Here is a 14,302-nt window from a genome sequence, read left to right on the forward strand (position 1 = left end):
CAATAATGAATTCATTTCTACACATCAGTTAGGTGCAACATCAATTAAAAATTTACTAAATGGACGGGAGTTAGTTCTTAGGCAAAATTTTCTAGATTTCTGGGTGACATATAGATGTAAAATTAAACGGGAAGCGCTATCTTATCGAAAGTAGACATTGTAAGGACCATGGCTATAGTAAAGTTATAAACCTTAAGTAGGGATAATAATTGTGCAGCTTATTAAACAACTAACAGAATGTTTCAAAGAGAAACAAATCGAAAAGCTAGGACGTATTGTTAATAATCGTTTATTAAAGGAATAATATTCTAAAGTAATTATCTCTGGTAAAGAGGGGTTCCGACGAATTGAAACGAATTTATAACACACACACACACACACACACACACACTGACCTCAGCTGAAGCGGAATAATGGAGTCAATGTTTATTATTTTTTTGGTCATCTGGAGTATCTCCTATAACTGGTTTGACGCGGTCCGCCACGAGTTAGTTTCCAGTGCCAATCTCGTCACTTACGTATAACGTCTTCAATTATTTCTTGGATGTATTCTAATCTCCGTCTTCCCCTATAGTTTTTACCCGCTAAAGCTTCCTGTAGTACCATGGAAGTTATTCCCTGACGTCTTAACACATGTCCGGTCGTTCTGTCCCTTCTTCTTGGCAGGGTTTTATACAAGTTCCTCTCCTCAACAGTTCTGAGGAGAAAAATCATCATTTCTTATATTATCAATCTAACTAATTTTCCACATCGTTCTACATCACCACATCTCAAACGCTTCGATTCTCTTCTTTTCCAGTATTTACTTCACTAAACGAAAATTCGGTCTTCATTACCCTTCTATAAACTACACTTCGTTTCAAAAGAATGATTTGCTATCTCAGAGGAATCTTGTAATGAGAAACCTAACTATGTAAAATACGTGAAGCACATAGCGCTATCGTTTCGCAATTTTCTTTACGTAAACGAGCTATTATTTAGAAGGGCAGGAGTTAGAGATTCACCACTCCCGAACGTCATTCGATTACCTCACGTCGCTCGGTTCGAGTAACTCACGTTGAAATGAAGTTAATTTCAAGGAATTTTATGTGTTGACATTGGAAATAGTAGCCACTGATCTGTCAACTGAAGTTCTGTTGGTCAAACGGAACAGTAGTAATTTGATTTAGCACGGAGGCATGCAAATATATCCGTACCCAGTGATCTTCAGAATATCACCTACAGAATTTTTCTACAGCTATACTCTACAAGCAAGTTTTTGATGTGTGTTGATGAGTATTTTGGACAGCAGTATGCTTTACACTCGTACCTGTTCCAACCGCGAATAGCTCGCATCAGACGACTTCTAGTTATGGTACGCCATTGTATACATTAGAATTTCTCTGAATTTCTTGCCAGAACCATTTCGTGAAATGTACCTGGGAGAAAATAATGTGTTTATTAACAATTATTCGGATGCAAGCTTTCGGACTATTAACAGAAAAATTCTTTGGTATCGCGCAACCCTTCTATTGTAGCGGTTTTCCAATAGAATTTGTTGGACGTCACCATGACGCTCTCGTGCTTACTAAACAACGATTTAATGAAGACTATCTATATAATAATGGTGAGATTATGATCAACGTAAGCTTAAGGAACGAACTGAGATAAATAATACCATCCATATCACAAAGAGCAGTACAAATACATTTTTCAGAACGCAAGAGGTCATACCATAAATCTACACTAGATTATATTGTTACCAACAGGAACACCTATCCTCAGTCAGTGCACGATATTACGACTTTAAACTCTCCCGACATAGGGAGTCATCACAACCTACTCCTGGCAATTATCCGATTGTATGGAGGAAGGAACAAGATTGCTAAAGAACCAACCCTAAAAGAAGAAAAATGTAATCATGATGGAATGAATCTACAAAAATTTTGTTTAAGAAAAGATAAGCAGAGAAAATAAAAGAGAAACCTATTAATGCAGACGATAACGTTGATCAGGTTTGGGAGAAAATCAAAGAAAGTATTGAAGCAGTACCTCAAGAAGCACTAGGAACACGGGTTGTACAGCAAGAGAGGGAAACAAACAGAACACCATGGTTTCGCGAAGCGGTTAAAAAAAGATGTGCCTATCTGAAATACACTCCTAAATTGAAATAAGAACACCGTGAATTCATTGTCCCAGGAAGGGGAAACTTTATTGACACATTCCTGGGGTCAGATACATCACATGATCACACTGACAGAACCACAGGCACATAGACACAGGCAACAGAGCATGCACAATGTCGGCACTAGTACAGTGTATATCCACCTTTCGCAGCAATGCAGGCTGCTATTCTCCCATGGAGACGATCGTAGAGATGCTGGATGTAGTCCTGTGGAACGGCTTGCCATGCCATTTCCACCTGGCGCCTCAGTTGGACCAGCGTTCGTGCTGGACGTGCAGACCGCGTGAGACGACGCTTCATCCAGTCCCAAACATGCTCAATGGGGGACAGATCCGGAGATCTTGCTGGCCAGGGTAGTTGACTTACACCTTCTAGAGCACGTTGGGTGGCACGGGATACATGCGGACGTGCATTGTCCTGTTGGAACAGCAAGTTCCCTTGCCGGTCTAGGAATGGTAGAGCGATGGGTTCGATGACGGTTTGGATGTACCGTGCACTATTCAGTGTCCCCTCGACGATCACCAGTGGTGTACGGCCAGTGTAGGAGATCGCTCCCCACACCATGATGCCGGGTGTTGGCCCTGTGTGCCTCGGTCGTATGCAGTCCTGATTGTGGCGCTCACCTGCACGGCGCCAAACAGGCATACGACCATCAGTGGCACCAAGGCAGAAGCGACTCTCATCGCTGAAGACGACACGTCTCCATTCGTCCCTCCATTCACGCCTGTCGCGACACCACTGGAAGCGGGCTGCACGATGTTGGGGCGTGAGCGGAAGACGGCCTACCGGTGTGCGGGACCGTAGCCCAGCTTCATGGAGACGGTTGCGAATGGTCCTCGCCGATACCCCAGGAGCAACAGGGTCCCTAATTTGCTGGGAAGTGGCGGTGCGGTCCCCTATGGCACTGCGTAGGATCCTACGGTCTTGGCGTGCATCCGTGCGTCGCTGCGGTCCGGTCCCAGGTCGACGGGCACGTGCACCTTCCGCCGACCACTGGCGACAACATCGATATACTGTGGAGACCTCACGCCCCACGTGTTGAGCAATTCGGCGGTACGTCCACCCGGCCTCCCGCATGCCCACTATACGCCCTCGCTCAAAGTCCGTCAACTGCACATACGGTTCACGTCCACGCTGTCGCGGCATGCTACCAGTGTTAAAGACTGCGATGGAGCTCCGTATGCCACGGCAAACTGGCTGACACTGACGGCGGCGGTGCACAAATGCTGCGCAGCTAGCGCCATTCGACGGCCAACACCGCGGTTCCTGGTGTGTCCGCTGTGCCGTGCGTGTGATCATTGCTTGTACAGCCCTCTCGCAGTGTCCGGAGCAAGTATGGTGGGTCTGACACACCGGTGTCAATGTGTTCTTTTTTCCATTTCCAGGAGTGTATAAAACACTCAAAACACAAGAATCTTATAGGGAATAAAAAAACTCGTAATGAGGCAAAATCGCTAGGGAGTCGTTTTAAACAAGAACAGTGAGAACTCTTCTAAAAATTAGAAGATGACCTCTATGGGGTGCAGAGGCAAATTTGGAGAATGATGCGACAGAAAAAAAACGGAATTAAATGAAATTTTGAAAGTGAACGACATAAATTATAAAAAAATCGGCAAAAAACGAAGAGAGGTCAGAGATCAGTATACAAGTAAATGATGATGTAACTATATCACATGCAGAGGTAGAAGAAGCTGTAAGTCTGTTAAAAAATAGGAAGTCTCCAGGCAAAGGTAGGATCCTCAATTAATTACTGAAGTATAGAGGGTATCCACTAGCTGAACAACAAGTTGGTTAATAATGTTAAAACTGGTAATAAAATTCCAAACGAATGGAAACCTAGTATTACAATTCTCATGTACGTAAAAAGAGATAAGAAAGACACATCCAACTACAGAGTGATAAATCTATTGAGTTCAGCTCTTTAACTCATAACAAACATATTTGGAAATAAAATGAAAAGGATTATAATCTTTGCAGAGGAGCAGTATGGGTTTAGATCCGGACTGTCATGTACAGATGCACTATTCATTCTCAGACAGATTGTAGAGAAGTCCACTGAATACAACAGACAGGCTTATCTTTGTTGGGTTGATTTACAGAAGGCTTTCGATAGCATTCAGTTAACAGATGTGGCGAACCTGCTCTACAAATGGGGGATTGCTTCCAACTTGATAAAACAAATGAAGACATTTATTCCAACAACTACAGCCAAGCGAAGATTGGTTCCAGGTTAACTAGCTAGTTAACCTGCATAGCTGTTAACAGTGGTATTAGAGAAGGTAACTCTTTAAGCCCGTTGCTTTTTAATGTAGTCATGGAAGAGTAACGAAGAAATAAAAATCGTTCGTCATGCTGACAATGCAGTTCAGTCGGCAAACAGTGAAGATAACCTGAACAAACTCTTACATATATATAAAGTGGCAGCCAAAAACCGAAATATGGTCATATCCAGTCAAAAAACCAGATGTATGGCCACATCTGTGGAACCAATTAGATGCAAATTCGAAGTGGATGGAAAAATTTTTCAACATGTAATGACATTTAAATATCTTGGTATTGAACTGTACGGCAGTGAAAATGTCAAAATGTAAGTTAGAGAACGAGTAGAAAAAGCAAATAAAGTGGCAAGGGTTTTAAATGATACTATTTGGAGAAACAATCGTATAGGAAAAGGCGCAAAGGCAAGAACATGTAAGACAATAAAGTGGCCATTTATGAAATACAAAACTGAGACAAGACCGGAAATCGAAAACAAAAGGACTTTTGGAAACCATGGAAATGAAAATTCTGCGAAGGATTACAAGGAAGATACTAGGAGATAGAGAGAGATGTTAAAGCTTTAGAGAAGGATGTAAAACGGACTCCAAGACATAAGAGAACGTGAATGGAGCGAACACATAGACGGGATGGATGACTGGAAGTTTGTGAAAATCGTAAGAAATAAATTAACAGCTGGTAAAAGAAATATTGGTCGTCCAAGGAAAAGTTGGAGAGAAAACCTCAAGGCAGCCTGAGGTAACAGGCTTTAGTCCAGGAAGAAAGGAAGAAGAAGAAATTCTGTAAGTAGTTTTCTATTGTATTCGTTGTTTGTGGATATGCACATATTGTTGTCTAGTTCCTTTCGGTAGCTTTCTTTGTTGTGTGAACCTGTGTCGAGTCCTTCCACAACATGTCGGAGTTAGTTTAGTGATAGCGAGTGCGGGTGACTTCGGGTTTGGTGTACGGGTGTATGAGTTGTTGTAGGTTTACGGTGAATTTCAAATTCGGTAAATTTCAGTTACCAACTTGTTATATTGGTTTCTATTGTTATGCTTAAAAACTTTTTTTTTGTACGTGTGTATCTTACTGTTTGATCTTTCCATGTACCCTGTTAATATACGCGTATAAGTCAATTGTTGTTGGTGGTTCGTCTATTAGGTAGAGAATACCAACCCTGTATCTTAATTTGTGTTATTGTGTTCACTTGCTACTATTTTGATCAAAATAATGTATTCAGCATGATAGTAACTTTGGTAACTAAGGCACTTTAAACTGGGGAGCACATTAGTAAATAAAATTAATTACCGAATCAAAGTAATTGCCCTCATTACATACCCACATTATGTATGGCAGGGGTGTAATTACTGCTCTACCAGTGTCTTCCTAGGACAAGGTGATGGCTGCTTATTGATGAATTCTCTCCCACACAATACAATACCATCTCATCAAATTCTACTGTGGGAACAGTTCGTTATCGAGAACACTGACAAGCACTTAATGTCTCGAATGAAATAGTTTCGCATACTTCTGTGTCTCTAGCGATTAATTTCATCAAATTTTAATAGCGCACTACATCCACCAGCACCATATGAAGTTTAATTATCACCTGGAAAATATTAAGTTACGTAATTAGTTTTGCCGAATGATAAAGTGGACGTAGGCTGCGGTACTGTGGGGTGAGGATTTCAATACCTACCCCAGGACTGCAGAAACGCAGCTGCTAACAGACAAAAAATTAATTACGTAACTTTATTTTTTCGTGGTGATAATTATAACTGTTTGAGTACTCCTCGTAAATGGATGTATGCAGGGGCTGTAACGAGTAATGCTGCTTCTTCTAGTGATGAACAGAAAAAAGTAGTACAACGGTAAACTTGTGCTCGGACATATCACAGGCGATCGTGGGTATTGTTTTCGAGATAGTTTCCCCAATGGCGTTGCGGCAGGCAGTTGTGGAACACAAGAAGTTTACGGCTTGCTAATGGAGACATTAATTCCCGACTATTCGTCCCTCATCTCAGAGTTTTGAGTTTACGATTGCCTACTCTCTTCCCTTACCTTGGCATTTGTCCCGTCTTTTTTAAATTTACGTTCCTGACCCCCACAATACTTAAGTTAAGGGAGGAACGTTGTCTTCAGCTGATGCCTGTGAACCATGTCAACGTCTCTTTGTGTGGTATGATATTGTACCTGTTAGCGTATCTTATTCTCTGAGGCTTAATTTGGTGACCATCCTATCATCTTCGTAAACGAACATTAGAAATCGCCTAAGAATCATACTTAAGCTGGGCTCTGATCGAGCCCACGGTTGTTAACCCATCATACAAATTCGATCCGCTCAAACAAGCACGATAGGCTTTACTCTATGCGATAAAATCAGTTTAGGATCCTTTACTCTCTGTATAACGTTAACCTTTAATATTTGGCACATCGTGGAACTGATCATACTGCTAGGGTACCTTTACAGTGGATTAAGCCGTTCTCACAAGAGCCGAGGCAGCGAACGTGACGCAGACGGGACATCCGACCTCACGAGAGACGTCGGTACAGGGGACGAGCTGGTTAACATGATCTGCACTTGCAGCGCTCTCCAGCGGCCATTGTCGGCCTTATTTGGCTCGCACACTACAGTTTCTTTACGAAAATGGACGCGCATGAAACAGATTCGTTAACTCCGATTGCGATTGTCCAAGAAGAGCGGAGAAAATCGCGAAGGAGATTTTGAACTCGTTGATATTTTGATCAGCGATTTTCTGGTAGATAAACACAACATATTACTGTACAAAGATGGGAAGTACGCACAAGTATAATTTATTCCTTAACTCAAGAGAAATTTCATCCCATTTTCAGTTTTAAATTAAATGTAAATAAGGTATAGTGCCTTACGTCAGTTTGAACATGCGTAATAACCATATTCTCGATGTTGCATTGACTACCAATACCGAAGTAACGTTCTTCGTCACTTAGATTTGAAGACTGAGATTCGCCTCGTAATTTCATTCGAACGGAAGAGGAGACTTTTTGGAGGCTGCCCACTAACAGTAAAATAGATATTTACCAGCAACAGTATTATGAAACGGATACCTGTGGTGGGAGCGTGCAGGGACGAGGTGGAGAGGGGGTGGGCCAGCTAGGTCCAGTATGGAGGTTAGATGGTGGATGGGGGGAGGGGAGGAGGGGGTAGTGGAAAAGGAGGGAAATAAAAAGACTGGGTGCTTTGGTGGAACAGAGGGCTGTGTAGTACTGGAATGGTAACAAGGAAGAGGCTAGGTGGGTAAGGACAATGACTAACGAACGTTGAGGCCAGGACGATTAAGGGGACATAGGATATATTGCAAAGAGAGTTCCCACCTGCGCAATTCAGAAAATCTGGTGTTGATGGGAAGGATCCAGATGGCACAGGTTGTGCAACAGTCACTGAAATGAAGATCGTCATATTGGGTGGCGTGCTCTGCAACAGGGTGGTCCAGTTGTTTCCTAGCTACAGTTTGTCAGTGGCCATTCATGCGGACTGACAGCTTGTTGGCTGTCATGGCCATGTAGAATGCAGCACAGTGGTTGTACCTTAGCTTGTTGGTCACATGACTGGTTTCACACGTAGCCATGCCTTTGATATGACAGGTGTTCGTGACCAGACTGGAGTAGGTGGGGGTGGGAGGATGTATGCGACAGGTCTTGCATTAGAGGGATATGAGCCATCAGGGAAGGGGTTGGGAGCACGGATTGTGTAGAGACGGACGAGGATAGCACCTAGCACCCAATTGCACTATCCTCTTTCCAACTCGCAGCACTCTTCCACTAACAGCACTTGACTGTCCCCCATCCCTACACCCCAGTCCCCTCCGTACCCTCACCTCGTTATATTTCCCTTCATATGCTGCTGCTCGTGGTCTGGATTCAGCTGCCAGAGACTGTGGTCATATGTGTATGTGTGTGTGTGTGTGTGTGTGTGTGTGTGTGTGTGTGTGTGTGTGTGTGTGTGTGAGTGTGTGTGTGTATGTGTGTGTTGTCTTTTTTCGACAAAGGCCTTATCAGCGAGAGCTCGTTTTGTGACAGTCTTTTTGTTGTGCCTGTCTGCGAGTCAGCATCTCTACTACATGGTGAGCAGCAACTATCCTTTTCATAATACTGTTACATTGCATCCTCGATTTATCATTGTTTGATATTTGGCAGCAAGTTATATATATTTCACAGTAAGTTTCAGAATAGGAAAACTTCCAGTTTGTAACTTTACTTACACAGACTGGCAGTCACGTTAAAATTTCTGGCTGCTGGGGAAACATTTCAGTCGTTGGCCTCTGCAACAAGAATTGCTGCAAATACATTACTTATAATAAATAATATCGCCCTTTGAGATAATACTTATATTAAACGAATAAGGAAGACTCTGAATCTTCTTAGAAAACGAAAGGATGCGAACCTGCTACCTTACACCCCACAACTCGAGAACTCACGACGCTATCCACTCCGCTACAGCTTCTATATGGGAACAGGCCTCCCTATAAGTCACACAAGACCTAAAGACTGCATCTGCAAATGTCATTGATATTTAATATGCAACTATACCAAAAAGACGCGCTTCTGATGGATCATCATTGTAGCGTTGAATTGAAACGGTATACTTTCGTAGCACACAAGTTGTAATACAAAAAGTATAGGCTACAGGAAGCCTTTATCTACCGATATGTAGCTTCCTGACATTTTAATGTAACAAACATTAGCTAAAACGACGGTTACGAAGGATCCTTAATCTCCTGATGCTTTGAAACAACTTATATTCATACCACGCACTATCCGAGAAAGCAAACCTACAAAATATGATCTCTAACGCTCCTATTTTCTGCTTGTAAAGTAAAACGATATCACATCTCATTGGCCACTTTTCTCTCCCATAGAGTAGAAATATCTCTGGGGAGAGCACTCAGATGGGCAGAACTGATTTTGTGTTATCAAGGTACATTGCAACCATTGTCATGTGATCTCGAGAAGCCGTTGTCCGTAATGGATATTACAAATTTTGAATGTCATTATATTCCTAGACAGACAGATTACCTTCGTAGGTGCTGTGGATTTGGTACGTGCGTTTTGTATATCAGTTTGTATATGATACTGAACCGTAACTTGTCTCTGAAGCGGTTAGTGTGTCCGCTCTTTCTTCTGCCCGCGCTTTGCCGCGGTGCGATTAGTCGCGGTCGCCTGTTCAGGCGCGCGGAACGATTCGAAGGAGGTTTCTGCGCAGCAGCTAGACGTCGTGGAAGTTAACGCTGGTTATCGAGCAAGTGCAATGACCCTGTCTTTCGTCGTCGTTGCGGGACAGCCGTGCCGTGGTCGGTCGAGGGCCGTGCGAGCCCGGAGTTTCTTTTGGCCGAGTGCGGAAGCAACGCTCGTGAGTAGTTGAGTGAGGCTTCACGCTAACAGCGGAGCTGGGGCGTTGCTGCGTAGGGAGGAGAGTGTAGCCGTGCAGAGGCCTGAATACAACCGTCTCGATCCTATCACCGTGCCAAGACGTCTGCCGCTGCCATATAAATGACCTAGTAGATAGTGTCGGAAGTTCCATGCGGCTTTTCGCGGATGATGCTGTAATATACAGAGAACTTGCAGCATTAGAAAATTATAGCGAAATGCAGGAGGAAGATCTGCAGCGGATAGGCACTTGGTGCAGGGAGTGGCAACTGACCCTTAACATAGACAAATGTAATGTATTGCGAATACATAGAAATAAGGATCCTTTATTGTATGATTATATGACAGCGGAACAAACACTGGTAGCAGTTACTTCTGTAAAATATCTGGGAGTATGCGTGCGGAACGATTTGAAGTGGAATGATCATATAAAATTAATTGTTGGTAAGGCGGGTACCAGGTTGAGATTCATTGGGAGAGTCCTTAGAAAATGTAGTCCATCAACAAAGGAGGTGGCTTACAAAACACTCGTTCGACCTATACTTGAGTATTGCTCATCAGTGTGGGATCCGTACCAGATCGGGTTGACGGAGGAGATAGAGAAGATCCAAAGAAGAGCGGCGCGTTTCGTCACAGGGCTATTTGGTAACCGTGATAGCGTTACGGAGATGCTTAACAAACTCAAGTGGCAGATTCTGCAAGAGAGGCGCTCTGTATCGCGGTGTAGCTTGCTCGCCAGGTTTCGAGAGGGTGCGTTTCTGGATGAGGTATCGAATATATTGCTTCCCCCTACTTATACCTCCCGAGGAGATCACGAATGTAAAATTAGAGAGATTAGAGCGCGCACAGAGGCTTTCAGACAGTCGTTCTTCCTGCGAACCATACGCGACTGGAACAGGAAAGGGAGGTAATGACAGTGGCACGTAAAGTGCCCTCCGCCACACACCGTTGGGTGGCTTGCGGAGTATAAATGTACATGTAGATGTAGATGTAGACAACTTCAGCTGTATTAATTCTGGTGGGGGAAGCTGTTTTCTCAGCCAGGATCGTTCTTATACGGTTAACTATGGCCCTTTACGACTTTCGCGTTGGGCTGTCGTACCTCAAACGTGCTGTCGCGTTTTGTGTGTGGGAGTTCCTCGCCATGTAGGTGCAGTTTTGCTTGCAATACTACCTGTGTCTATTGCGTAATTTGCTGGGTCCAACGAAAGCTGCGCAAATTGTTCAAAGTGTAAAGGGCTTGCATTCGGGAAATTTTGCTGGAGTAATATCTGTTTATTTAAAGCCCAATGCCTGAAAAGTTCTATAAGCGAGACTATGGTAAGGTCTGTTATGTTGTTTGAAGTATGTTGTACTGAACAGCAACGTGTGTAGTGTTAATAGTGGGCCAGTAATATTACTGGTAACGGCGGCTATTGTAGTACTACATTACGTACTGGTTACCTCTGCTCAAATGTGTGGGCGTGCAGCTCAAATTATGCAATGCCGTTTTGAAGGTGTAATTTTATGTTAATGAGCTGTGCCTTTACTGCTTTGCGCACTACTGAAGTATTTCAGTAAGGCTCGTACTTAAATCATTTGATTGTTAAAGTTGCAATGAAAATGTCTTACGTGCTTTAAAGTATTGCAATTTGCTTTAAGAACTTCGGACTTATTAACTGTTTGCAAGACTGTACGTTAATATCTGATTTAACATCTTGTGTGCAACAGGCTGGCTGGCTTCACAGCTGGCATAAAACGTGCCATGTTCTAACAGTTTGTGTGGTGTGTTATAGCAGGAACTTGTTGTTTTCTAAGTCGGCTGGGCTGCACCTCAGGCGCTGCCGCGTGACCAGTACAACTAAGTGGATCGGCGACCGCGGAAGGCTGCTAAGCTTGAGCAGTACTGTAATTGATGCTTGTATTCTACCTTCAAGAAATTTTTTTCTGATTTAAAGCAGTAGCTTCTAAATAATGTTTTTAGTGTTTCAAACTATTCAAAAGATTTCAAACTCTTTCGGAGCGCCGGGCGTGTTAGTTTGCTGTCAAATAATTTTGTCTAAAGTACTTTGTATTGAACAAGTAGAATATCTGTGAAGTCTTTCCTTAAAACTTCTTTTATAAAGAAGCTATATTTTGCAACTAAGTTTTTTTCAGAAGGAAAAGCGGAAGTTACAAGTTAACAAAAAATTCTTTTATTGAAGGAAGTCACTGCCATTTGTCTTAAATTAAACTGTATATTCGTAAACTTTAGGCTTGTTGCTTTGCTAGAGTTTTCTGGATTTTTGACTTTACCTATTATTTGAAAATAGTACGTTGTAATATCATTGTGTCTCTGAGCTATTACTATTGTTGGTTGTTTCAATACCTGGTAAATCAAGTTTATTGTTGGAAATCCTCTAAGGAGTTGGTCCTTTCACTCCCTGCAACCTTGACACCTGCTAGCAACATACCAGATACGTGGAATAAAATGGGCTCTTAGCTTCGAAGAGCAAAATCAACGGCCATCGCCGGCCGCTGTGGCCGAGCGGTTCTAAGCGCTTCAGTCCGGTACCGCGCGGCTGCTACGGTCGGAGGTTCGAATCCTGCCCCGGGCATGGATGTGTGTGATGTTCTTAGATTAGTTAGGTTTAAGTAGTTCTAAGTTCTAGGGGACTGATGACCTCAGATGTTAAGTCCCATAGTGCTTAGAGCCATTTTTGAACGGGCATCACGTCAGGATGTATTAGCACTGCCCGTCATGTCACGTTACTTCAAAAATGGTTCAAATGGCTCTGAGCACTATGGGACTTAACATCTGAGGTCATCAGTCCCCTAGAACTTAGAACTACTTAAACCTAACTAACCTAAGAACATCACACACATCTACGCCCGAGGCAGGATTCGAACCTGCGACCGTAGCAGTCACGCGGTTCCGGACTGAAGTGCCTAGAGCCGCACGGCCACCGCGGCCGGCCACATGAGTTCTCTTTGTCTAGTGCTGAAAGGAGAAAGTGAGGTTATGAATCACCAGTCGTGGTACAAGAAGTCAGAGTATATTATCGGAACTGTACTAACAACGACAAAGTTTATTAATGACTTAAGCAAACTTCATAACTTACGTTCATGATCAGTTTTGTTTGATAATGTGCTGGCAAGTGAAACAACATTTCAAATCATAGAAACATAGATTTTTACATGCTAGCAAAAATATACACATACAATCACTTCGAACAGTAACTATATAGAAATAAACGTATCCTGTTTACATATATCTTTTCTTACATAATTAATAATGTCATAAACAACTCGAAATTTTTCCTTCATTAAAGCTAACCTTTTCATTTAAAATGTTATGTATTGGATACTACTTCCTCAACTTACGTTCTTACCTATATATGCGTACATATTCTTGGCATCAACTTGATACTGTTATTATGAAACCAAAATAATTTTTTACTTTAAGATATCTAACTTGTGTAAGAACACTCAAAGGAAAAAACTCCCAAGTCGTCATGCAACATTTGCGAAAACAAAGCATAATACTAAAATAAAGATTACGGAGGCACAAACGCACGTAATGCAGTATTATTGCACGAGTGAGCGCGGCGAAACAAGGTTATCTGACACCGTTAACAGATGAAAATACAAAAAAAAAAAGAAAAGGTTCAAATGCCTCTAAGCACTATGGGACTTAACATCTGAGATCATCAGTCCCCTAAACCGTAGAGCTACTTAAACCTAACTAAGCTACGGGCATCACACACATCCATGCCCGAGGCAGAAATCGAACCTGCGACCGTAGTAGCAGCGCTGTTCCGGACTGAAGCGCCTAGAACCGCTCAGCCACAGCGGCTGGAATGAAAACACCGTAAAAACTTTCTTCCCAAGAAATCTTCACATGTTGTGCTGTGATGTGAAGAGTTGGTCTGTTTACGACCTGCGTGAATGACGAATTTTGAAATGCATTGCGATATGTTTTAGTGTGACGTGATGTGACAGTGTGTGCGAATTGGTCTTAAACAAAGAGCGTCGTCCCGAGATCAGATAACAATTCTACCTTAATACTGATAACATACGCAGAACCCAGTGCTCACTCCAGAGATATTTCTTCTGTGTATCATCTCCTACAGGCAAAAACCTGTCATAGCAGACAGATTTTTTATTTCACGACCCGCAGTGTAATGGAACATGAAATTTCACGCTGTGACATCGCCAGCTCCTCGTCCACGTGCATTTTCAAGCCCCGTGAGAGGACGGCTTTATGTACTTCTAGCAGACAATGCAAACCATATTTTCACATTCATTTGCAGCTCAATGACTGCGGGACCCGCAGCGTAGGATGTCAGCCGCCGTTATTCGGCGCACGTTGCTCCCCAAAGGGAACCGGGCGCCCGATGGAATAAAAATCAAAATGGAAGCGCAGTTATCTCCTAGAGTTTACGAGTATCTGGACTTGCTGCTTCGGGGAGCGAGTGCTGTATCTTTTTTCGCTACGCGGTCGGAATTTTATTTGCG

Source organism: Schistocerca cancellata, chromosome 1 (genome assembly GCF_023864275.1).
Source record: "Schistocerca cancellata isolate TAMUIC-IGC-003103 chromosome 1, iqSchCanc2.1, whole genome shotgun sequence".
NCBI classification, from domain to species: Eukaryota; Metazoa; Arthropoda; class Insecta; order Orthoptera; family Acrididae; genus Schistocerca; species Schistocerca cancellata.